The sequence below is a fragment of the Pteropus vampyrus genome, unplaced genomic scaffold (genome assembly GCF_000151845.1).
Source record: "Pteropus vampyrus isolate Shadow unplaced genomic scaffold, Pvam_2.0 Scaffold477, whole genome shotgun sequence".
NCBI classification, from domain to species: Eukaryota; Metazoa; Chordata; class Mammalia; order Chiroptera; family Pteropodidae; genus Pteropus; species Pteropus vampyrus.
The window spans coordinates 1,272,191-1,299,501 of NW_011889258.1; the positions used below are offsets into that span (position 1 = coordinate 1,272,191).

The following is a 27,311-nucleotide window of genomic DNA, read 5'->3' on the forward strand; positions in this document are numbered from 1 at the left end:
AAGTTTTTAATACCATTACTATTACTTCTTTCTATAGGTTAAGCATTGTTCATTCTAGACTCTTGGATGGAATAGCACCTAAGCATTAATGATTTTATCACATTCATTAGTACTGATATGGAATGCTTGAAAGCAGGACTTCCCAAAGGGGAACTATTTTCTTTAGGCCAATTTTTATATAATGCACCCCATTCAGAGAACCTGATGTAACCTGATTGCTCCATCTCAATTTGGAAGGAGCAAGTTTGGAGTAACTGGGACAGACCCTGTGTTCGAATCTCAGGTTTGCCAATTCCTAGCTTTATGACCTTGGGCAAATCATTGAGCCTGTTTCTTTATCTGTAAAATAAGAGTAATTATTTCTCCTTTAGAAAGTTGTAACAATTAAATGACTTGATGCACATAAAGGCTTAGTGTGGTTCTTGACACATGGCAAGTGCTTAAACATTAGCTGTTCTATCTTCTGTTGGCTCCAGTGCAGGGCAAGCCCTAGCCTCCAGCCTTAACAAAAGGAGCTTTATTAGCTGTTGAAATATGGTGAAATAATATAATAATAACAGTAATGATAATAATAATAATCAGAAACATAGCACTAAAATTTGTATGTCTTTAAGTTTTCAATAAAGTGTTCATAAATATTTTGGGTCCTGCACAATTGAGATAGAAAAAATAAATTACTATTCTCACTTTACGTTTGAAGAAACTGAGGCCTTTTGAAAAAGGTTTAGTGACTTATCCAAGGTCACACATTCATTGAGCAACAGAGCAGATGAGACCAGGGACTCCTGGCTGGTGCATTTTCATCACAGTGAAATTAACTCTAAAGGACCTGGATATAACCTCAAAGTTGTTTAGTTCCTCTACTTGCTGCCTTTGCCTCTCACGCACTCATCTTCTGCCAGTGGTCCTTCCCTTTTGTTTCCTTAACACCTTGTCATTTCTATTTTAAGGACAAATATGAGTTAATTAATTCTGTCAATAACTTTCTTTTTTTTTTAAGTTCAATGTAATGTATAACCGTGAATATGATTTAACTCATTGTTATCCACTTCTTAATCATTGTCAAGTCCTAAAGATAGCATGTACACCATGCAGTGTAAAAATAGGAAGAATGTTCTGAAAAAAATTGCCTGTGACTTTCAGTAGATAAAATTGAGTATCAGAAAATTAAAAATAAAATTTTTCTTTTGTCTGGTGCTTTTTTTTTCTCTTTCACCTGGTTTAATATTATTTCCTTTGTACTTTTTACTCTTCAAATGCTAGAGGAGGAAGAAAATCAGCCCAAACCTTGAGTTTCCTCATTTTTGTCATTTAAAGCACAATCTCAAATTCCTTAAACACTATCTAGACTATATACAGGGTGCTCAATTACCCTGTTAGTAGCATCTGGAGCTTGTTACATGGTTTTCCTTTTTAGCATATGGAATCATATTGCAATGAGACAGAGGTCACAGCACAATTTTTCCTTCCTTTTTAAATTTGGAGGTGAGGTCAAGCAGTGGTGATAATTAATTCACATAGGAAATAAGCAGCAAAAAAAAAAGAATTTTTAAATAATCCGTTATTCAGAGGGAGGAAAGTAGAGAGTATATGCTCAATTAAGGTAATTTTCTCTCCCCCACTAATAATTCGTCAATGAAATTAAAGCAAACAGATGTTGGTTTTTATGCTAGATGGGCTTCATGACTGTCCTTCTACTTCACTGTGTTTCACTTTATTCTACTACCCAACATTTATAAAACATTTGGAAGCATCCTATAATAGTACTACATAATCCAGCTCTGTGATTTATTGTTTAATTCTTTCAAATCCTGTTTGCCTCTTGTTTGGATTTCATGTGGAGTAGCAGAGGTCAATCACCCTAGGAGCTATGTGTAATCCTTCCAGCTTCCATTTGTTGCTGTCAGTCCACCCTGCTCCTCTTCCCCACAGACCTGCAAGATGTGTTCTGCTCACCAATATTGAGATGATCATTGATTTTCAGAAGCCCATTCTTCAGTTTCATTTAGGAGGTCATGTGCCAGGTTTGCTGCTCACTGTCAAAGGGAATTCAATTAACATACCATAAGTGTGGCAAACTCTAATGTTCGATATAGTTACCACCTGTCTTGAAGTTTTTGGAACATCCAGTTCTTGACTACTTAAAGAGGACCAAGAATAATGGAAGAACTCTTCCAAGTTGTTTCTTTTTCCCTTTTTTTTTTCTTCTCAATTTCCCTTTTTCATCAGCCTGATGAAAAATGATTCACTTTGTGCTTCCTAGAGCCATACATTAATATGATCAAGGAAATAAAAGACTGAGTTCCTATTTAAAGCAAAAGCAAACTCTGAGAACAATTTAATGAATACAAGAGTATTACCATACTATGGACTAAACAGTATGTGTCTGAACATTGGTCAACATATTTCATGCTTTCAGTTTGCTGCCAAAAATATTTCACAAATCTGTAGCTTTTCCTGATTCCCAAGGTTCTTTACAAAGAACTAAGGTGATATACATTTGTAATGTGTCCAAAAGGATTTTCAAATAATATTGTATTTGGAAAACATTCCCTAGTTAAATATATGCTTTCTCTATTCACATCTGAGATTCTCAATGCCCTCTTATTAAGCATTGTTCAAACAACAGTCTGTGCATTCTACTCCAGGATGAACATAATAATGTCTCTTAAAAGAAAAAAAGAAAGATTAAATAAATAAGTTGTGACTCACTGAGTTCACTGAAATAGACACACCATATTTTGACAGTTTGTGTCTGGAAACATCTGGCATCACATATATATTAGAGACTAGTAAAATGCATGATGGATTAGCTTAAGGAGAATAATTGCATTTGCTTCATTTTCTCTAGACATTTAGCAAAGCCATCATCTAAATTATTTTGTCAACAAAATTTGAGTTTAAAGAGAAATTTATCCAAGAGCATTTTCATCTCAATTGTAAGATTCATTTCCCACAGGTTACAAGTTAAAAAATAATTAAAATTAGGTGCCATCACAGCCACTTTTAAACAATAGAATCAGAAGCAGAAGCTACAGGTTTTTGTACCAGTCTTGTCGGTTTTCAGCTGTATGGACCTGTGGCAAGGAAATGTGAGCTGTTGCTACAGCCAACTGCTTTGGTTAAAAAAAGAAGACTGACTTTTTATTTTCTTTCAGATTAAAAAAAAAAAAAGTTGTTTTTTTTTTTTAATTTCTCTCTCTTTGGTTTTCCTACTGAACTATTTGAGAGCAAATTGCAAAAATCATAACACTTTACCCTTAAACATTTCAGTGCGTATTTCCAAAGAACAAATACAGTATCTTATATAACAATAGTACAATTATCAAATTCAGGACATATAACATTGATGCAATTCTAGTATCCCATGTACAGTCCATATCCAAATGTTTCTAATTGTAGGAAGGATGATTTTTTAAATGACCTAAATAGAAGAATGGAGTGGAATGATTAGGTCAGGGGAAGAGGCAATGTCATAAGGATTGTGTGAATCTGAAGGGCTTCAGTTTATCTCAATTTACCTGCATTTAAAATGTTCCTCATAGTATGGTGTCCTGGACATCTGTTCTTCTTTCTCTTTTTCTCTTTCTTTCATCCCCTATCACAAAAGCTAGAGTAAGATTCTGTAGCAAGGAAAGGGGCAATTGCTGATTTAATAAAGGTACCAGATACCTTAATTTTATTTTTCTTTTTTATTATTTTATTTTTAATTGTAATTACAATCCCATAACATTAAATTTTCAATCTGTGTTTAGCACTCTGGACTTTTTAAAAACAATTTTAAAGATAACTACCTTGATATTAAGAATTCACTGAAATGGAACAATTTAAAACCATATGAAATAAAATGAAGAATGCAGATTTCTTCTTAGATCAACAACAAAGACTAAATGCTTCAACCCCAAAGTACACTATTGTCTTTTTAATCACTTTCATGTTTTTACTCATTGTGAAGGAGATGCACAATTTAAATCCCGACATTAGCTAGGGTAGGAGCCCAAACAATGCCAGTAGACATCCTATGTTTGCATAAACACTGACATGCCAGATGGGAGTGACATCTTACAAATGCAATTCGCTAGAAAGGAAAATAAAAGGGAGAGATGTCTAGGCATTAACCATGTTTCCTAAAATCTCCAAAGTCTCCAAGGGTCAATACTGTCTCTATCCTGCTCCCAAGAATATGATGAATGGGATTGTGGCAGGAAAACTGTGAACCAGACATACATCTTTAGTACCTAGTACCTAGTTATGTTGGGAGAGTCTCTGAATTATTTCTGGAAATGCCTGTAAGCCAAAAAGGAGAAATAAAATCATAGTCTGAATGCATGTGTCCTTATGGGGGTTGCCACCTCCAGGACCTTCTGCAGTGCAGTGGTTAAACATGTGAATTGTGAAGCCACGATTGCCTAGGTAAAAATCTCAGCTCCACACTTTACTAGCTGTTCAATGTTGAGAAAATTACTTAATAATATCTCCGTGCCCAAGTTTCCATGTCCACAAAATGGAAATAATAGCATATCCTTATCTCATAAGGTCATTATGAAAATGAAATGAGCAAATATTTATAAAATGACAGTGCTTGTCATTTTACTATGTGAATAATTCTTAAATAACTTACACTCTTGTATCTGAAGTCTTTTAAATTATTTAAAATAAATATTGATGTGACAGTTGTTAGATATATGACACATATATTGGAGGATGCCAAATAAAAGCAATAGTATGAGACATGTAAAGAAGTTAATAAACGGTGGTATCTGTTTTGTGTGTTAGCTCCTTCACCAATCAATGATGTGAGCCCAGCCTCACTCTCAAGCTTTCCTATGCTTCTGCCTGGATGGCAATCAAAACCAGAATAATGTAATCCAGAAACAAACATACAATGCAATATACAGATGACATATTATAGAATTGTATACTTGAAACCTATATAATTTTATTAACCAATATCACTCCAATAAATTTAATTTTTAAGAGGTGTAGGGGAAAACAAAGTTGCTGGGGAAAGACTAGAATAAACGGAAAATTCATCGGCCAAGAAGGGTCTGGAGTATATGCCACCAGGCAGTTTGAGAAGCTTGGTCTTAGAGCACCAGGTAGACTTTTCACTCATTTCCTACTTCTCCCCCTGTAAAGCCAGCGATCACCATACTTGTTTTGTCCCTTTGCTTTTGCCCTTCTTGCTACCTGAAATAACCTCCCTTTTCTCTAGCAACTGTCCTCCAAGGTCGATTTTCTTCACACACCCTTCTCAGCTTCTCAGATTCCTCAAAGTCACAACTGTAACATATTAAAGTGGTAAACACATTGAAGTGAGATAGAGAGTTTACAATTTTGCTTCTGTCATTCTCTAGCCATTTGATCTTGGGAGAGTTACCTAATCTCTCTGAGGTTTAGTTTTCTTCAGTTAAATAAGAATAAATACTTACTTGATCAGGTTCTTATAGGAATTGAATGAGACAATGTATTCACAACACATAATTTCACAATAAATGGTAGTTCTATATTTTTATTACAATTTATCCATTTTCTGAAATCGTGCTATTTATAACATTAGGGCTGAACATTTTGTACTTTGTATTTTAATTATTTATGAAATCATTTACCTTCTTTAATATGATCTCTTAATGAAAATGATTACTTGTGTATGACTCAAAACTTTCTATTTGCAGTCAGTTGAAATCCAGCTAAAACTGGTTTTAGCAGTAAATGAAATTTATTCATAACTGACAACTCTAGGAATATCCAGGGCCTCAAAAATATCACAAGGAATTGATCTCTATTTTTCTTTCTGTGTATATGTGTTTGGGTGGCAGAGGGTGGGTAGCCTTTAGCAGCTCTATTCTTACGTCTAACCAGATGCAAGTCCAGTGAAAAGGAATGACCTCTTTCCAATAGTTCCAGCAAACATTCTTGAGTTAAGTCTTAGACTAACTTAACCATTCCTAAACCAAATATCTGTAGTTTAGGGGGCAGTGATTCTGATATGCCCTGCCTAACAAATCTTGCAAGCAATGAAGACTGGGAATGACCAAACTCTTTCCAAGTAACTGTAACCCAGAATAAAACTCAAGGATATTTATAGGAATACAAAAATGTTCAGCACACAAAAAGGCAAAATTCACATTTGACATCCAAACAAAAACTACCAGGCATGAAAATAAGGAAGAAAATGAATGTCATAAACAAGAAATATTAATCAAAAGTGATTCACAACCAACACAGATCTTAGAATTAGCAGACAAGAACGTTCAAACAGTTTTTGTAACTATACTCCATGTGTTTTAAAAGCTAAGTAGAGATATGGAAGATATAAAAAAGACCAAGTCAAACTTTTAAAGATGAAAATTATTATGCTTGAGATTTAAAATTCACTGGTTGTGATTTATAGCAAATTACAAAATTACATATGTTTTCAGAAGAAAATGTTAGTGAACTTGAAGGCACAGAAATACAAGCCATAAAAAATTAAAGACAGACATAAACAAAAATTTAAAAGAATGGAAAGAACATCAGTAATCTCTTGAACAACTTCAAGAGACCTAATATATATGTAGTTGAAGTACCTGAAAAAGGAGAGGCAGAAAAATATTTGAAGGAATAATGGCTGAAAAGTTTCTATCTTTGTTGAAAACAATAAATCCACAGATCCAAGAAGTTCAATGAACCTTAAGCCCAAGAAACATGAAGAAAACTAAATTACACCAAAACATATCTTAATCAAATTGCTAAAAAACTAAACTGAACGAAACGGTGATAAAGAGAAAATCAAATCAGCCGGAGAAAAAAAAGACACATTATATACAGAAGAACAAAGAAAAAGATGGCAGCATTTTTCTTATGAGGAACAATGTAAACGGGAAGACAATGGAGTAACATTTTTGAGTACAGAAGGAAAAAAATAATTGTCATGTTAAATACCATGCTATCATTAATCAAATTACAAAAAGGAGTTCTTAATGTCATACAAGATTTCTTGGGATGGAAAACACAAAAATTGCTGCTTTCATAATGTTTTCTTCTTCAATGTGTCAATAAGAGAAATGGTCATTTTAATTCCATGCAGTAGTAGAAGCTAATATAATTTTATCAACTGACCTTCCGAACACAAATAAACTGGAAAAGCCCTAATTTGTCCTGTAGGATGTGCTCCCACTATGGTCAATTTCAAACTACTTGAAGTTAACCAGCTCACAAATTTCCTGAAAACTTGACAATAGGTTCTCATGAGCCATTCTTAGTTTCAGCACACCACTGATGCCAAGCTATGAAAATGTGGGCATATAGATATCTTATTCCTGCCAACTGGCTCTCTTTTGAAGCAAATACATTTAGAACTTTTGGTTGAAATTTAAACTCTGGAGGGCTAAAGGGCACACTTATGATCTGGGGGCTATTAAATGTATATGCTCTAACTTTGAAATACTATTTCTGGCAGCCTTCCACATCCCCTTCTTATTGAATAATTTGCCCTTTCTTTTGGTCTTAATAAATCTGGGCACCTGCTACCTGAATCAATAGAAATCTGGTAGGGCATTAACATTTCACCATGGAAATTAAGCATACCTGAGCAAGATGAGAGGAGGACAGACCTTTCAGGATGTTCATAATGATTCCATTTGTTAAATTCTTGAAAGAAAAGTTAGTGTAACTGTCAGATTTTATCAACTTCCAGGTCATGTCAATTTGTCTCAGTGTTTTCTAACAGACTGGAACTAATGTGTAACACAGTTGGAGGGTAAATTAAGGTTTCTTATGATGATTTTTAAAGGAAACATTGATAGATATGACTTTTTAAATTAATCATTATTTATTTATATTTTTATTGTGTGTGGCAGAGGAGAGTGGGGATGCTACTAGATTTTATTTTAGCTCTTTTCAAATTATTGGTAGATGGAAGCTAGGTGTTTTACACATGTGATTTCATGTATGAAATGGGGTAATGATAATAAATAGATAATAGTGGGACTTCAGGTACCATACCTTAAAAGTCAGGGAGATAATTTCTCATGAGCATGACTTTTAAGTTACCACACATAATAACTGCATTTGCAACTAATTCCTCCACCCTATCTGGCACAAGGTGGGTCTTAACTTTAGGACTCAACACACTACCTTCCCCTCAACCAACCTCTAAACTCCAAACAGTAACTTTTTAAAACTCTCGTTTAATCTGATCAGAAACAAAAAACTATCATGTCTCATCTGTAAGCTAGATAAGGGAGGGGAGAGAAATCCTGATCTGAGTATTCAAGTTTTCCATTTAGTGTGTTAGAGAGCTGAGACCAGTGTGTACTGAGTGAATTCCAAAAGTAGAGACTGTTAGAAATATGCCACCCTCACTCCTCAGTTCAGAGGGATCCCTAAATTCCTAACTCACACAGACTGTGCTGTGCATAGGCTGGGGAGAGAAATAGTAATTGATCACATTAATTCTATGGCCTCCAAAAAGAAGCAGTCCTGCTGTTTAATGGTACATAGCAGCTCAGTCTTTCCATGTTACAGTTCAGGACATGACAAGTAGGAACTGGGAGCTGGGTGTGATGGGGGAAAGCAGGAAGATGGACAGAAAGAGGTAGAGAATGCGAGATGGAGGCAAAAGCCTAAGACTCAGAATCATTAATCCTATGATTTCCTATTTGCCCTGCCATTAATTTCTGGTGACTTTGGAGAAGTCTTTTTTTTTCTCTCCTACTTTCATTTGCATCATCTGAACAATGACGGTGTTGGAGTAAAGGTTTCATTTCTAGAGGCCTTTATAGCCCCAAGATTCAATGATTTTAGGGACTCCTTTAACCCCTCTGACAAGAACCCTTACTCTATTTACCTTAAGGAAAATGATAAGAACTCATAACTTCTTATAGGTATAAGATCTAAATGAGGTTATAAAGCGATCTCCACATATATAATGTGTTTTGATCACAGCGATAGCCTTCTGAGATAGGTAGAGTGGGTACATTCATCCTCAGGTGACACATGAAGAAACTCAGAGGCTAGCTAACACTTATTGATCACTTACTTTTTGTCAGTGTGTTAAATATATTACAAGGATCATCTCCCTTAGTCCTCTTAATGACCCTTTGAGGACTTGTACGGTAAGTAATACAATTATTCACATTTTATAGATGAAGACACTGAAGCACAAGAGCTTCAATGACTTGCCCATAGTACCCTAGGTAGTAAGTGCCAGACTTGTTTCAGAGCCTCACACTTCACAATTTTGTCATATATTGCTTCCTTTATAAGGGCACAAATGCAGTCTTGCTTTTGGAAATAAGAGATAAGGAAAAGAGAAGAAACTCCTAGAATTAGGGGAGGGAGGGAGGTTATAAACCTGCTTTGGGTAGACAGACTCTTGGGAAAATTGTGAACACAGTTTGTCTTTGTTGCCCCCTTATATCTCCCTCCCTGATATGTCCCCAGAACCAGTCAAGACTCATTCCATAGGTCCTACTATCGAAAGATCAAGGAGGTAGTAATGCAGTTTCTACAACAGGGGTTCTCAATCTCCATCAACTAAGTGGAAATCTTTATGCAGCCTCATCTCAGAGAATTAGACTCAATTGGCGAAATTAGGATTCAATTTTTAAGCTTTCTAGGTGATTCTAATATACAGTCAGGGTTCAGAACAAATCTTGTTCTCAGTCTTGGCTGCACATTGAAATAATATAGAGCTTTTTAAAAAATATTTTTATTTTTTTATATTTTAGCTATAGTTGGCATATAATATGATATTAGTTTCAGGTGTACAACATAGTGACTAGACATCTATATAATTCACAAAGTGATTACCCCCAAAAAATCTAGTGTCCCTCTGACACCATACATAATTATTACAATATTATTGGCTATATTCCTTATGCTGTACTGTCTATCTCCATGACTATTTCGTAATTACCAATTTGTACTTCCTAATCCCTGCCCCCTTTTTCACCAACCCCCCAATCCTCTCCTCATCTAGTAACTCTCAAAATGTGCTCTGTATCTATGAGTTTGTTTCTGTTTGTTTGGTTATTTTGTTCTGTAGATTCCACATATACGTTAAATCGTATGGCATTTATCTTCCTCTACTTGACTTACTCCACTCAGCACACTATCCTCTAGGTCCATCATGAGATATATTTTTCCATGCCCTTACTTTTAGTTTGTGTGTGTCTTTTAATCTGAATTAAGTCTCTTGTAGGCAGCATATGTAAGGGTCTTGTTTTTTTTTTTAATTTTATTATTAATTTCAAGTATATAGTACATTGGTTAGATATGTACATAGATTATGAAACAATCCCCCTAATTTCTCTTTCTCTCCTCTAGCTCTCCACCTAGCCATTACATTAATGCTGACTGCATTCCCTATGCTGTGCTCCCCATCCCTGTGACCATCTATCAACTACTAATTTGTACTTCTTTAATCCTTCACCTCTTTCTCCCAGCCCCCTAATCCCCTCCCCTCTGGCTGTCACCAAATTGTCCTCTATATTTGTGAGTCTGTTTTTGATTAGTTTGTTCTTTTTGTTTCTTAGATTCCACATATAAGTGAAATTGTATGGTATTTATCTTTCTCTGTCTGATTTATTTCACTCAGCATAATAATCTCTAGGTCTATCCATGTTGTTGCAAATGGTAGGATTTCATTTTTTAATGGCTGAGTAATATTCCATTGTATATATGAACCATAACTTCTTTATCCAATGGTCATTTAGATTACTTCCATGTATTGGCTATTGTAAATAGTGCCGCTGATGCAGGATGGCAAATTTCCCTGAGTTGGTGAGTAAAGGAGACCAAGCCCTGCACCAAGGAAAGAAGAGGGTCTTTTGGCAGAGAGTGTAGCAGGAATTAAACACACATGCCAAAGTGAGGGTCAAAAGGAAAGTTTATTAGAAAAGGTATAACACTCCACAGACAGAGTGTAGTCTCCTATCAGAGGCAGAGAGTAAGAGGGACAGTGAGAGAGACAGTGAGATACAGAGTAAAGGCACTGAGAGGGACCCTGAGTGTTCAGGGAATTTGGTTTATGTATCATTCTTTAGTTCCTGTGAGTTATTGTTTAAAAGACTTTGGTAACCCGTTTCCTTCCAGATGGCCGTACAATGAGGAAGGGGAAGAGTATGTAGCATGAAAAGATAAGAATATGTAGAGTGAAAGGCCTGCTGGCACTTCCCAGCCATTAATCCTTAGGTTCCCCATGGTTTTAGCCATAGAGAATGACTCTTGGTTCCTGTTTCCCTTTCACAGGTGTGGGGAATGGGTTGTTAGCAATCCCAGCAGGAATCTTCCTTTGTTCTGAAGGTGTCCCCCTGGCCTAATTGCAGGGCTGATTGGCATATTGCAGTCTCAGATTGTGGCTTGATTAAAATTTTAGTTCTCTTGCCTCCTCCCTACATTACTGCCATGAACATAGGGGTGCACTATTGTTTTTGTTTTCTTTGGATAAATACTCAGAAGTTCAATTGCTGGGTCAAAAGGTACATCTATTTTTTGGGGGGAGGGAGATTATCTGTGTATTTTTTCCCAGTTTTATTGAAATATAATACACAGTTGCTTGTATTTACATTGTACAATTCAGTGAGTTTTTTTAAATTATACTTGGCATACAATAATATACCACTTTCAGTTGTATAGCATAGTGATCACAGATCCAAATAACTCATAAAGCGATCACCCCACTAAATCTAGTACTCCTCTCTCCCTTACATATTTATTACATTAACTATTTTCTTTATGCTACACTTTATATCTCTCTCTCTATTTTGTAACTATCCATTTGTACTTCTCAATCCCTTTGCCTTTTTCGCTGTTTCCCCAACCCCACTCCCATTTAGTAGCCCTCAAAATATTCTCTATGAGTTTATTTCCACTTTTGTTGTTATTGTTGATTTTGTTCTTTAGATTCCACATGTACATGAAATCATGTGATATTTGTCTTTCTCTATTCTAATGATTTTATTCAGCTTAATACCCTCTAGGTCCATCAAGGCAATATCTTTTTCCATCCCATTCTTTTTAGTCTGTGTGTGTCTTTTAATCTGTAGTAAGTCTCTCGTAGGCAGCATATGTAAGGGTCTTGTTTTCTTATCATTTCAGCCTCTCTATCTTTTGGATGTGTAGTGACCTCACCTTTAGAAACAATAGGTCAAGGATAAGACATGGTACGTGCTAACCGCCATGTCTCACTTCTAGTTAGTTATCTGCTAAAAATTTATTAACTAAAGGGATTTACTGGCCGGATCACTGCCTATAGGTACAAAATATTTTAACAATGACGCATTCTGCTTCTGTACCCCTGCTTGCTTACCCACCTCTTAGTTATCAGTTAATGAATGGAGGAGATATAGTCTTTTGTGTAAAGATTAAGGATGTGGGGGATGGGATCGAGGGCTTAAAACCTTTGTGCCCCTGCGTCTCGGGGCTGCTCCTTTGCAAGGACAGCCGCCGGCTAATAAACTGTCTCTTGGACTAGAGCACTCGAGTTGGGCCTGGTTATTTCGGTCACAACAGGATGGAGCACGTAATTCTTTTCCATTTGAGATACTAGTTGATAGGAATGTAGTTATTACCACTCTTTATTTTGTTTTTGACACATTTTTTTTTTAAAAGAAGTTCCTCCAACATTTCCTGTAATACTGGCTTGGTGTTGATAAATTCCTTTAGCTTATTTTTGTCTGGGAAGCACTTTATCTGTCCTTCGACTCTAAATGATGGCTTTGCTGGATAAAATATTCTTGGTTGTATTGTAGATCCTGGGTTTTCATCATGTCAAATATTTGGTGCTAAGCTTTTCTGTCCTGCATGGTTTCTTTTGAGAAATCAGCTGCCAGTCGTATGGGTGTCCTCTTGTAGGGAACTAACTGCTTTTCTCTTGCTACTTTTAAGATTCTCTCTTTGTATTTAATCTTTGGTATTTTAATTATTATGTGTCTCAGTATGGGTCTCTTTGGGTTCATCTTTTTGGGGATTCTCTGAGCTTCTTGGGGTTGTATGTCTATTTTCTTCACCAGGTTAAGGAAGTTTTCCATCATTATCTCTTCGAATAGCTCTTCAATGTCTTGTTTTCCTTCAGGTACCCCTATGACATGGATGTTTTTACATTTAAATGTGTCCCATAGGCTCTTTAACTTACTATCATATTCTTGGCTTCTTTTTTCTTGCCATTCTGTTTGAGTGTCCTTGGCTTCCCCATTCTTTATAATAGTGGTTCAATCCTCTTCTTCATCCATTCTGTTTATTACTTCTAACATGCTCTTCATCTCAAGTAGTGTATTCATCATTTCCAACTGGTTCCCTTTTATAATTTCCATTTCCTTTTTTGTTTTTTTTTTGTATCTCTTTGTTAAAGTTCTCAGTGAATTCATCTACATTTCCCATAAGTTCATTGAGCATCTTTATAACCAGTGTTTTGAACTCTACATCTGTTAGATTGCTTGACTCCATTATTTCTGGATATCTGTTCTGTTCTCTCATATGGGTTCTGCTTCTTCGTCTTCCCATTTTGACTGCCTTTCTGTGTCTGTCTATGTACTAAGCAAAGCTCTTAAGTTTCCTAGTCTTATTAGTGTGCCTTCGTGTAGTAGGTATCCAGTGGCAAAGCCCTAAGAGGGGTTTAACTGCAAGCCAAGTTTAACCACAGCCTGTGCCCCTCTGGGGCCACGTGTTAAGATTCAGCAAGCAATCTACAGATGCTGTGCTTATAGTTCCTTCAAGAAACCACACCAGAAAATGAGGCCAGCTTCCACCAGTGTGTCTTGGTACTGCTCAGCAAGGAGCACCGGATTTGCCAAAGACATGACTGGATGTGGCTTGGCTGGGGCCCCAAGTTGGGGGAGGCAGAGTTTCAGGGAATCCTCTGAGAAGAGTGACCTCTGTTATCCACTCTTAGCTATCATGACACTGTGTCCACACACTGATAGGGCAGAAGGTTCAGCAGAGGAACAATAGATACCTTCAGTACTTTGTTCTGGGAGAGAGCCTCGCTTCTGGCCCTCACTCAGACGACTCAGTGTCTCCCTGTAAGTCCCTGGTGGCCCCCACGCGGCCGATTTGGCACTGGTGCTCAGAGCTAGCAGTTCCATCACTGCAAAACTCCGGGGGCGGACACAGCCTCTTTAAGAGATGTCTACAGATACCGGATGCCGCAGCCTCTGTCCCACTCAGCTGCTAGGAAATGGGCAGCCTCGTGTCTTCGCCCTGTCCTACATTCTAAAGTTGCAGGGTGATTAATTATTTCTCTCTCTAGTTGTCACACTTCTGTTTGTCTAGATCCCAAGTGATTTTCTTTTCTGTTTTCTCCATGTTTCTGTCACAACTTTGATTTGGTCGCAGGAGGGATGAACAAAGCCTATATCAACTATGCCATTTTTTTCTACTCTGAGGGATATCCATTTTTAATTTTTGAAGAACCTCCAGACTGTTTTCCATGTGGCTGTACCAATTTGCAAACCCACCAACAGTATATGAGAGTTTCCTTTTCTCTACATCCTCATCAACACTTGTTGTACTTTGATTTATTGGTGATAGTCATTCTGACAGATGTGAGGTGATATCTAATTGTTGTTTCAATTTGCATTTCTCTGATGATTAGTGACCTTGAGCATCTTTTCATATGTCTATTGGCTATCTGTATTTCTTCTTTGGAGAAATATCTGTTTAAATCTTCTGCTCATTTTTCAATTGGATTGTTTTGTTGTTGTTGTTGTTGAGTTGTATGAGTTCTTTATATATTTTAGATATTAACTCTTCATTCAATGTATCATAATTGAATTTCTTTTCCCATTCAATTGGTTATCTTTTCAATTTGTTGATGATTTCCTTTGCCATACAAAACTTTTTAGTTTGATGTAGTCCCATTACTTTATTTTTATTTTGTTTCCCTTGACCGAGAAGATGTATTCAAAAAAGAAATTACTGTTAGTAATATCAAAGAGTTTACTGCCTATGTTTTCTTGTAGAAGTTTCATGGTTTCGAGTCTTACATTTCTGCCGTTAATCCATTTTGAGTTTCTTGTATATGGTGTATGACAGTGGTCTAGTTTCTTTTCTTCTCCTTCTCCTTCTCCTTCTCCTTCTCCTTCTCCTTCTCCTTCTCCTCCTTCTCCTTCTCCTTTCTCCTCCTCCTCCTCCTCCTCCCTTTTCTTTTTTTTACATGTATCTGTTCAACCTTCCTAGCACCATATATTGAAGAGTCTGTCTTTACCCTATTGTATATTCTTGCCTCCTTTGTCATATATTAAGAGAGCATATAGGTGAGGATTTATTTCTGGGCTCTCTATTTGTTCCATTGACCAATGTTTCCATTTTCATGCCAGTACCATGCTGTTTTGATTACTGTAGACTTGTAGAATAGTTTGATATCAGGTAGTGTGATACCTCCAACTTTGTTCTTCTTTCTCAAGATTGCTATGATTATTCAGGGTCTTTTATGGTTCTATATAAATTTTAGCATTATTTGTTCTAACTCCCTAAAAATTCTATTGGTATTTTGATAGGGATTGCTTTGAATCTATAGATTGCTTTGGGTACTATGGCCATTTTAATAATGTCGATTCTTCCTACCCATGAACACAATATATGCTTCCATTTATTTGTGTCTTCAATTTGTTTTTTCAGTGACATCTAATTTTCTGAGAAGTGGTCTTTTACCTTCTTGGTTAATTTGATTCCCAGGTATTTTATTGATTTCAATTCAATTGTAAATGGAATTGTTTTCTTAATTTCTCTTTCTGAAAGTTCATCATTGGTGTATAAGAATGCCACTGACTTCTGAATATTAATTTTGTATCTTGCTACTTTACTGAATTCATTGATCAGTTCGAACAGGCTTTTGGTGGAATCTTTAGGGTTCTCTTTATATAGTATCATGTCATTGACAAATAACAAGAGTTTTACTTCTTCCTTTCCAATTAGATACATTTTACTTCTCTTTCTTGTCTTATTGCTGTGGCTAAAGTGGGCATCCTTGTCTTGTTCCCTGATCTTAAGGAAAATACTTTTTCTTTTTCTTTTCCCCATTGGGCAGGATGTTAGCTGTAGGTTTGTCATATATGAACTTTATTATGTTGAGGTATATTTCCTCTATTCCCACTTTGCTGAGAGTTTTTATCATCAATGGATGCTGGATTTTGTCGAACGCTTTTTCTGCATCTATTGATGTTATTATATGATTTTTATCTTTAGATTTGTTCATGTGGTAGATGACATTAATTGATTTGTGGATAGTGTACTAACTTTGCATCCCAGGAATAAATTCAACTAGATCATGATGTTGACCTTTTTAATATATTGCTGAATTCGGTTTGCTAATATTTTGTTGAGGATTTTCACATCAATGTTCATAAGAGGTATCAGCGTATAGTTTTTTTGTTTTTGTAATGTCTTTGTCTGGTTTTGGAATCAAGGTAATGGTGGCCTCATAAAAGAAGTTAGGGAGACTTCCTTCCTCTTGAACTTTTCAGAATAGTTTGAGAAGGAGTTAATTTTTCTTTGAATGTTTGGTAAATTTTGCCTATGACGCCATCTGGTCAGGACTTTTGTTTTTGGAGTGTTTTTGATTACTGATTCGATTTCATTGGTGGTAATCGATTGGTTCAGGTTTTCTGTTTCTTCTTGACTCAATCTTGGGAGATTGTATGTTTCTAGGAATGTAGCCATTTCTTCCAGATCGTCCAATTTGTCAGTAAATAATTGCTCATAGTATGTTCTTATGATTCTTTGCATTTCTGTGGAGTCTATAGTTATAACTTCTCTTTTATTTATGATTTTGAGTCTTCTTTCTTATTTCCTTGATGAGTCTGCTTAAGGGTCTGTCAGTTTTGTTTATCCTTTCAAAGAACCAGCTCTTGGTTTCATTAATCTTTTTTGTTTATTTCTGCTCTGATCTTCATTATTTCCTTCCTTCTATTCATTTTGGACTTTGTTTGTTGTTCTTTTTCTAGCTCTTTTAAATATAAGGTTAAATTGTTTGTTTGAGTTTTTTCTTCTTTCTTGAGTTAAGTCTATATTGCTATGACTTTCCCTGTTAGGACTGCTTTTGCTGTGTCCCATAGATTTCGAGTCATTGTGTTCTCATTTTCATTTGTCTCTACACATCTTTTTTTTTTTTTTACACCTACAGCACCTAGTATTCCTAGGTGGTCTCCCGTCCAAGTACTAACCAGGTCCAACCCTGCTTAGCTTCCGATATCAGATGAGATCGGGCATGTTCAGGGTGGCATGGCTATAGACTCTAGGTATGTTTTGAGTTCTTCCTTGATATCATTGTGAACCCATTCATTGTTTAGTAGCATGTTATTTAGCCTCCATGTGTTTGTGTATTTTCCAGTTTTTTCCTTGTAGTTGATTTCTAGTTTTATACCATCGTGATCAGAGAAGACAATTGATATGATTTCAATCTTAAATTTATTGAGACTTGTTTTGTGTCCTAACATGTGGTCTATCCTGGAAAATGTTCTGTATGCACTTGAGAAGAATGTATATTTTGCTGCTTTGGGGTGAAATGCTCTGGAAATATCTATTAAACTCATCTGGTCTAGTGTGTCTTTTAGGCCTCTTGTTTCCTTGATTTTTTTCTGGAGGATATGTCCATTAGTGTCAATAGGATGTTAAAATCTCCTACTATGAGTGTATTACTGTTGATCTTTCCTTTTATGTCAGTCAATAATTGCTTTACGTATGTAGGCACTCCTATGTTGGGTGCATATATGTTTACTGGGGTTATGTCTTCTTGATTTATTATTATTTTTGTCTCTTATTATAGCTTTTGTTTTAAAGTCTACTTTGTCTTATATAAGTATTGCTATCCCAGGTTTCTTTTTTTTTATTTCCATTTGCATGAAATATCATTTTCCATCCTTTTACTTTCAGTCTGTGAGTGTCATTTGATCTGAAGTGGCTCTCTTATAGATAGCTTATGCATGGGTCTTATTTTTCTATCCATTCGGCTACCTTATATCTTTTGATTGGAGCATTAAAACATTTATATTTAAAGGGATTATTTATAGGTACATAGTTACTGCCATTTTATTTTTTATATTTGTTATTTCTATTTTCTTTTTTACTCCTTTTTTTTATAGAAGTCCCTTTAACATTTCTTGTAGTACTGGCTCGTTGGTGATGAACTCCTTAAGCTTTGCTTTGTCTGGGAAGCTCTTTATCTCACCTTCATTTTAATCAAAAGCTTTGCTGAGTAGAGTATTCATGGCTATAGATTCTTGTTTTCATAACTTTGAATATTTCTTACCAATCCCTTCTGGTCTGCAAAGTTTCCATTTGAAAGACAGCCAACATTCCTATGGCGATATACTTCTGCATAACTAACTGCCTTTCTCTTGCTTCTTTTAAGATTCTCTCTCTGTCTTTCACCTTTGACATTTTAATTATGATGTATCTTTGTGTGGATTTGTTGGAATTCCTCTTGTTTGGGACTCTTTGTGCTTCCTGGACTTGTATATTTAATTCCTTTGCCAGGTTTGGGAAGTTTTCTGTCATTATTTCTTCAAATAGATTCTCAATCGATTGCTCTCTTTCTTTGCCTTCGGGTACTCTTATTATGTGGATATTGTTACACTTCATGTTGTCTCAGAGGTCTCTTAAACTATCCTCATTTTTTAAAATTCTCTTTTCTTTTTGTTGTTCTGATTGGGTGTATTCTGCTACCTTGTCTTCCAGTTTGCTGAATTGATCTACTGCTCATCAATCTGCTGTTGAAAACTCGTAGTGTGTTCTTCATTTCCGTCTGGTTCTTTTTTATGGTTTCTATGCCCTTCTTTACACTTACTATCTCTCTGTTGAGATTCTCATTGTACTCATCCATTCTCCCTTAAGTTTGTAGAGGATGCTTATAACCATTATTTTGAACTTTGTCTCTGGTAGGTCGCTTGCCTCCATTTCATTTAGCTTATTTTCTGGAGTTTTCTCCTGTTGTTTCATTTGTGGCACGTTTCTTTGTTTTCTCCTTTTATTAACCTCGCTGTGTTCATTTTTATATGGTAGGAATATTTGTTTTGTCCCTCAACCTTGGCCAGATGGCCTAACGTGGAAGGTGTCCTGTGTGGCCCAGTGGCACACTCTCCCTGATCCCCTATGCCAGGGGCTCTGGATATGATCTTTATATGAGTTGTGTGTGATCTTCTGTTGTCACCAAGCCTTTATTGTTGTTAGTACATCAGTGGATAAGATTAACACTCAGCTTGACTAATTGTGGGAATTGGCTGCACCCACAGGGTAAGAGTCACTATATGGGGGCTGACCCCACTGAGTGAGATTTGCCCTAGCAGGCTTGTGTACTTGTTGAGGCCACCCTTTGTGTGTACCACTTATGGGACTAGTCAGGAGTTGCTCTGTTTTGGTCTAATGCCAGCCTCTGGGTGTGTTGGTTTTGTGGCTCCTTGGGAGGAGCTCCTCAGTAGGCCAAGGTCAGCTGCTGCCTTTGATTGCTCAAGTCTACCTGGTGGGAGCTACAAAGCAATCTACAGATGTGTGCTGCCTATGCTGGATCTATATAGGTAGGTGGAAGAGATAACGCTGTAGGCTGCAGTCTGGTTATCCCCCGTCCCTGACCTAAGGCAGTTTAACAGAAGTACTAGTTCTTCTCAAGGTCTGACACTGCCTATCAGTTGCCTTTAAGTCTCTGAAGCTCGGAGAGCCTCTGGGTGATATGCATGTTGGATGATGCAAGAACCCCAGAAGTCTCCTGGATCTATTGAGCAAATTTCCCCTGCCACTGCAGTGTCAGTTTATATGCCAGCACTGTCTCTGTGGCTCCCTGTACAAGTTTCCAATCATAGTAAGGCCAACTGTTGCCCTCATCGGGCCGACAAACACCTGAACTCTGTTTAAAAATTACTGAAGCTCATGGGCATGAGTTTGTGGCCCACCATCGAATGCTTCTCCCAGATGAACGGTCTTTGTGTGGGCCACACGAAGTGAGTGCTGTTGTTTGCTACTGGATTTGTGACCCAAGGAAATCATAGGATGGGACTGAGTCTCCTGGGAGCAGGCTTGCCACAGGTAATTTGTGGGTTAGGTGGGCATTGTTTCAGTGAGGCACGGGGTCATCAGGCCTACACAGCACAAAATTTAATGACAGCTCTGGGACTGCAGGCTCCCACCAAAGTCAGATATCTCTGCATGACCTACTGTTATCTGTGATGGGCCCACAAAACCCCTGAGATCTTCCCAAGCAATACTATATCTCATGCTGGCAGCAGCGATATTCCCATCACTGTATTCCCTGAACTTTGCTCACATCACTGGCTGAGATCTGTTGACTGCACAGAATGCACGACTCCAGGGCAGGGGCAAGCTGCCTGTCAACATACTGCGGGCACTTTGTGGAATGGGTGAGGCAGGATCTCAGGGACTCAATGGCCATCAGGCCAATAGCCTCAGTTTTCTGCAATTTCTGTGGCTGCAGGTTCCCGCAGTAGTCACAGATCATAAGGAGACAAGCTGCTGCCTGGAGCGGTCCCACTGACCCCTGTGATCCCCCCAAGAGATACTGTACAGGTAGCAGTGGTCTTCCCACAACTGTTTTCTCCAAAATGCGCTGACTGTGCTAGCCAAGGTCTGTTGCCTGCACAGAATGCACAACCTCAGAAAGGAGCAGTGCTGGGGAGGTTGTCTGTCAATGAGCTGCAGGCACTTTGTAGTTTGGGTGAAGTGGGAGCCCAGGGAGATGAGGGCCAACAGACCAATACAGATTCAGTTTTGCTGCAACTTCTGTGCCTGCATGTTCCCGCTATAGGCACAGATCACAGTGAGACCAGCTGCCATCTGGGGCGGTCCCACACATGCATGCAATCCCCCCCACACCATATGGTGGCTCTTGCAGGCAGCAGAGGTCTGCCTGAAACTGATTTCCCGGCAATGCCCACACTGTGCTAGCCAATGTTTGTTGCCTGTGAGGATTGAGAGACCCGGGGGGTGGGGCAGGGCTGTGGTGGTTGACTGTCAATGGGCTGCCTGGTGCAATTTGTGGGTTGGGTGGGGCTGGGTCTCAGGAAGACAATGACCATCAGGTCAATATAGCCTCAGTCTTGCTACAACTTCCTATTTACACATTCCCACAAAAGTCACAGATCATAGCAAGACCAGCTACTGTCTGGGATTGGCCCACAGATCTCCAAGATCCACTCAAGTTTGTGTTGGTAGCAGTGATCTGCCTGAAACTGTCTCCAAAATGTGCACTCACAGCACTAGCTGCCAGCTGGGAATGTTTGGTCCTGAAAATGTGCGAGGTGTGGCAGCCATCCAAAAACAAAAGCCCCAAGGAATCTGCAGGTTGGATGGGGAGGGCTGATCTCCTCAGACCAGCACGTCCTTATTAGCCTTGTGGGAGAGATCTGCATAGGCAAGCTAGCATGGTCAATAGATTAGCCCATCGTGGGGCCCAGGCTAAGGCACAAAGGTGGCTGCCTTTCCAGCCCTCATGAAGTTAGGACCTCTCTCTCCTTCAGAGGAGCCTCTGCAGCTTCACTCTCCCTCTCAGTGTTTCTCTACCACCTGCTGGTGTGAGTCCAGCCTGATTTTCGACTTTGCCTCTCCTACCAGCCTCGATGTGGCTCCTTCTTTATATTATCAGATGTATGTGTTATGATCAGCTGGACTTCAGGTGATTCTCCACGTTGATCATTTGATAATTTGGTTGTAATTTCAGTGTGGACCTGGGAGCAGGCAAACCCTGCTTTTACTTAGTTCACCATCGTCCCTCCATCCTTTAGAGTTTTGTTTTCTTATCCATTCAGCCACCCTATTTTTGATTGGGGAATTTAATTCTTTTTCATTTGAAGTACTCATTGATAAATATATAGTTATTGCCATTCTTTATTTAGACTTTTGATACACACTTTTTTCTCCTTCTTAAAGAAGTTCCTCCAACATTTCCTGTAATACTGGCTTGGTGGTAATAAACTCTTTTAGCTCTTTATCCTTCAATTAATTCTAAATGATAACTTTGCTGGGTAAAATAATCTTTGTTGTAGGTCCTGGGTTTTCATCACTTTGAATATTTTGTGCCAAACCCTTCTGGCCTGTAAAGTTTCTGTTGAGAAATCGGCTGACAGTCTAATGGGAGCTCCCTTATAAGTAACTAAATTCTTTTCTCTCTGAACCTCCTGGGGTTGTATGTTTATTTCCTTCACCAAGTTAGGGAAGTTTTCTGTCATTATTTCTTCAGATAGGTTTTCAATTCCTTGCTCTCTCTCTTCTCTATCAGGTACCTCTATGATGCAAATGTTGATATGCTTGACGTTCTCCCAGAAGCTTCTTAAACTGTCTTCATTTTTTTGGATTCTTTTTTCTTGTTGCTGTTCTGATTGGGTGTCTTCTGCTACCCCATCCTCTATGTCACTGATTCAATCCTGTTTCATCCACTCTGTTGATTTCCTCTAATGTACTCTTCATCTTAGATATTGTATTCTTCATTTCTGACTGGCTCTCTATTATGTTGTCCATCTCCATTTTTATGTTTTTTTATATCTTTGTTAAAGTTCTCACTGAGTTCATCTACTCTTCCCCTAAGTTCCTTGAGCGTCCTTATGATCAGTTTTTTGAACTCTGGTATATTGCTTGTCTCCATTTTGGTGAATTCTTTTTCTGGAGTTTGTTCTGTTCTTTCATGTGGAACATGCTTCTTTGTCTCCCCTTTTTAACTGCCTCCCTGAGTCTGTTTCTATGTATTAGGTAGGGCTCCTAAATCTCCCAGTCTTAGTAGAGTGGCTTTATGTAGTAAGTGTGCTGTGGGGCCCCTTGGCATAGACCTGGAAGGAGTCCAGCTGCAAGCCATGTTTAGCTGTAGCTTGTGCACCTCTGAGGCTACCTGATAAGAGTCACTAAGCAATCCACATATGGCTGCCACCTGTGATTGGCTTATAGATGTCTCAAGGGGCCAAATGAGAAACGAAGGCCGCTGCCACTGGTGTGGAACTTGGGGCTGCTCAGCAAGAGGTACAAGGCATGCTGAGGCCAGATGCTGCTTCTTTGTTTTGTGAGCCTTTAAGAGATTTTAGAAAAGATCACCTCAGGAGCCAAGACATCCCATTTGTATGGAATAAATCACTGGAAGTGGCTTGGGTGGGCCCACATGTTGGGAGAAGTGGAGTCTCAGGGAATCCTCTGAGCTGAGCGACCTGTGTTATTCAAGTTGATGGTGCCTGCATCTTCAGGTGGGGAGCAGAGAGGGCTCAACAAAGGAACAATGGCTTCTGCTTGCACCTCTGTCCGTGTGCAAGCTGCCCCTCCAGCCCTCGCCCTGAAGCCCGATAGCTCAGTGCCTTCCCATATGTTCCTGGCACCCCTTAAGCAGCACTGGAGCTCAGAGAGAACAAATCTGTCAGGGAGTAAGGCCAGGCATGAGCCCTTTAAGAGGGAAAGTTTTTGCTTCCCACAGACCTCCACCTCACTCAGCCACAACCTCCACTGGTTTTCACAGCCAGAGGTTGTTTGGACTTCTCTTCCCAGTACTGGAACCCTAGGCTGAGGAATCCAGTGTGCAGCCGAGACCTCTCGCTCCTCAGGTGGGGAAGGGGGCTCTGCAGCCAAGATAGCCCTCCCAATTCTCAAATGTGAGACCAGGGTGTTTGATGTCTCCACTCCTACCATTTTGAGGTAACCTATTATTTGAGGTGATCTACTTTAGGGCTTTTGTTTAGCCAGACCTTGGACTCTGTAGTTTTGTTATAATTTTGATATGGTCACTACAATTTTGGTGTGGTATATAGCTTCTATCTTCTATGCCATCTTTAATCTCTAAGTTGAAATCATATAGAGAGCTTTTAAAAGTTACCAAAATGCCCTACCTCCAGAATTCTGATGTAATTGATCTGCGGTGTGACCTTAACTTTAGGATTGTTTTAAGTTCCCCAGTGATAAAGTTCCCCAATGTAGAACCAGGGTAAAAAATCATGGATCTAGTCAGAAGGCCTGAGATCTACTATAGACTCTATCACTTACTAGCTTGGACTAGTAACTTAATCTCATATAGTTTTTTTTTTAATCTTAAAAATGGAGAAAGTAATAGTACTATGCATTTATTCTGAGAATTAAATGATATAAGCCTTACAATGGGCCGGTATGTGGCATGTAGTAAGTGCTAAAAAGGTTATAATAACAAGCCACAATGCAAAATAAAAAGTATTTGGTAAATCAAATACTAAACAATGGTTCTCAAACTTCAGCATATATCAGAATCACCTGTAGGCTTCTCGAAACACAGATTGCCTCTCCCCACCCATTCTTCAGTTCTGGAGTGGGACAAATAATTTGCATTTGTAACGAATTCCCAGGAGATGCCGATGCTGCTGGTTTGAGCATTACACTTTGGGAACCACCATTTGAGCTTTAGCAGTTTAAAGTTCCTCTTCAAAAGAGTATTGATATTTTAATACACTCCAAGTATATTATTATGGTAGAACTTAAGATACTTTAGTTGACAGTGTGGAGATACTCTGGAGTGGAAGATCTCCTTGTAGGAAGCTGACTATCACATTAATTTTAAAGTGAGTTTTCAAAAGCAGTGGACAGATCAGAGGTTTCTCTGAAGGTGATTTTTGTAGCAGAGTAGAGGCAGTCTTGGGATTTTTTTTTCTTTCCAGCACTGTTTTATGAGAACTGCCCTGTCCATTCCTCACATCCCCTCACATTTAGAAAAGATATCATTAAAGTGGCACATATTTATAGAAAGATCAAATAAATGTGTAAACATATGTTAAGGCTTATAAAATACATTAAAATGGTTGGCTTCTGATTATTTCTCACTGAAAACTATCAGAGAAATGAGATGTTTTCTAGTATGACTGGGGAGGTTATGACAAATAGACTGAAGCTGGCAAATGTGTGCCCTAGTCCTGACAGCTACTGAGGTAATCGATTCTAGGATGACAAACTCTGAGCTCACTAGGAGGGTTGGCAAAGTTTGTCTCTGATATATGCTTCTACCTTTCCTTTTAGTGACTCTGCCAGGCACTCCCCTCACATTGCCCAACCTTGGCTTCCCAATTCGCTAACATTCTAGTTCTAGACAGAGGGCATTATACATGTTAACTCGCACCCTACTCAAAATCTACTTTAATTTCTATTTCTCTAATGTCTGGCTAGAGATAGGTACAGAAATTCACACTGAATGTGTAAATAGTTGATACTGCTGAAGATTTATTTCCAGGACTTTGCATAAAAGGAAGCAACTCAAAAGAATGTGTCAAATTGTGGAAAGCCAGATACCATGGCTGATGGCAGAGTTTTGTTTGTTTTGTTTTTAATGTGTGATATGGTGGGTGTGAGGGACTTTGAACCATTTCTCACATCATTCTCTCTCCATCTTTGGGAGCAGGTAAGATAATTTGCTTGCTAGGTGGTATTTGGGCAATAGGTGCCGATATTCTCTAGAGCAGAGAAAGTGGGAAGACTAAGAGAAGTTATGCATCACAGGTGGTTGAGTTTGACCTTGGAGAGATCACACAATATCTTTGCCTCCAGATATTCATCTATAAAATGGTTAATAATATCCTGCCCCATTCCTCTCCTTAGGGTTGTGAAAATAAATCTTCCCTCACATGTGAAAGTATTCTGTAAATTAGTAGCTGTTAGGGTAATTCAAGTTTTTTGAGTAATTGAATAATAATGATTTTGATAGTGAAAATAAGAAAAAAATTCTTTGCCATATGGATACAGCATACTTACCATGCATGTCCTTCTCTGAGTCTCAATGTCCCCATCTGTTCTGTGAGGGAGTAGGAGGCCCAGACATTCATAGATAGCATGGCTTTCTGGGCATTCATAGGGAGAAAAGAAGCCTAAGGTAATGCTGGCTGCCACTGCAGTCGTAGGTGACAGCCTCCTTATCCTTAGGTGAGAGCCTCCTCTCCTGTCCAGAAGGGGTAGCCTGAGGGCCAGAGAAAAAAATAGTGACCTTTTGTAGGGGTTTGTACTCTGAAAGCCACCTGGAGAACCCTAAATAGCCTAGTGCTGCCCCATCCCACTGAGCTGCTTTCAGTGGAAGATTTACATGTTCTAAAGGCACTCCAGGACAGTTAAATGCTAGTCCATATTGGCTCACAGCTCCAGGCATTAAATATGAAATGCTTGCTCAATCAATAGCAAATATCCCAAGGACTTGAAATGATCTAGGATCATTTCTCTTTGAATCATCTCATTGGGGAAAAGCAGCAGCTAACTTATGGGAGAGACTCGCTCTATTTGCCCTGGTTATCTGCAGTCCTCCGCCTCTACCTCCCAGTACTGAATTAAATAAGCAGAGACTGTTCAAGTGAAGAAGGGTTAAAACACTGAAACTGTGTTCAACCCCAAAGTACCTAACAGCCTGCTATACTCAGAAAATAACCATATATATGCTTAAGAGTCAACATACAGGACATGACATTAAAGGTGTTTCCCATGCTCATTGTACCCTTCTAAGAGTTTCCTTATCCTTAAGTGACCATCCCACCCTGGGAGCATATATAATGGATTTTTCAATTGGCTATGAGATAGTCTAGCATAAGAATTTCACCCAGTAGGAGACTTAGTGAGATGATGACTGGCTTAGCCCATCAGATCCTCTCTCAGATTTGGTGGTGAGGGAGGGAGAAAATAGAAAAAGACTGGTTATGGCAATAAAGGGTGCTGACTGGAGCAGTAGAAACAGGTAGAGTAAATTGATAATGGTGATCATTACATCAGCACAATACTGTTATATTAGAGGTAGGGGAAACAGATATCAGGTCCTGAGAGGAACTTTTATTAGAGGTATTCATAATTCCTACCTCTTGTCAGACTTCTAGAGCTACTGTTGTATCCTGAATAGGTAGATTCCAGTTATCTATGAGGCCTAGTTGTATGGTCAAATGGTGTCCTGACCTCTGTATTTCTCTACATATATTTATAATAATCCTTTTTAGCAGATGCGATCTGAGCTTATCTGGGTTCATTGAAAATGGAAAGAACTTAAATGTTTTAGTGTGAATTTTAGCCCTGCCAGTCACTAATTTCTTCATCTGTAAAACAGAAGTTGTGAGGATTAAAGGAGTTAATACATGCAGAGTATTCAGAATAGTGTTTGGCATATAGCAAGTGTTTAAAAAATGTTAACTATTGTTATTACTTTGGACAGCTAACAACCTGAGAGCTTCAGCTTTCTTATCTGTAAATTATATTCATCTCATGAGATTTTGGGAGGATCAAAATCAAAATTGGAAGTAACAGACAGATAAAATAGTGCATAGCTATATACATGGTACTTCATATATGTTATTGCCTTCATTTCTCAAAAACATCGAACACTCATCTGGGCAGTATAGTGAAAACAAGTTTGGGCTTTGTGCCTA

The 27,311-nt window shown here is 38.2% G+C and overlaps 1 pseudogene; it reads right to left on the minus strand.

Moving 5' to 3' along the window:
• Positions 1–17,098: 17,098 nt before the first annotated feature.
• On the minus strand, positions 17,099–17,217 carry LOC111732652 (annotated as a pseudogene).
• Positions 17,218–27,311: the final 10,094 nt, after the last annotated feature.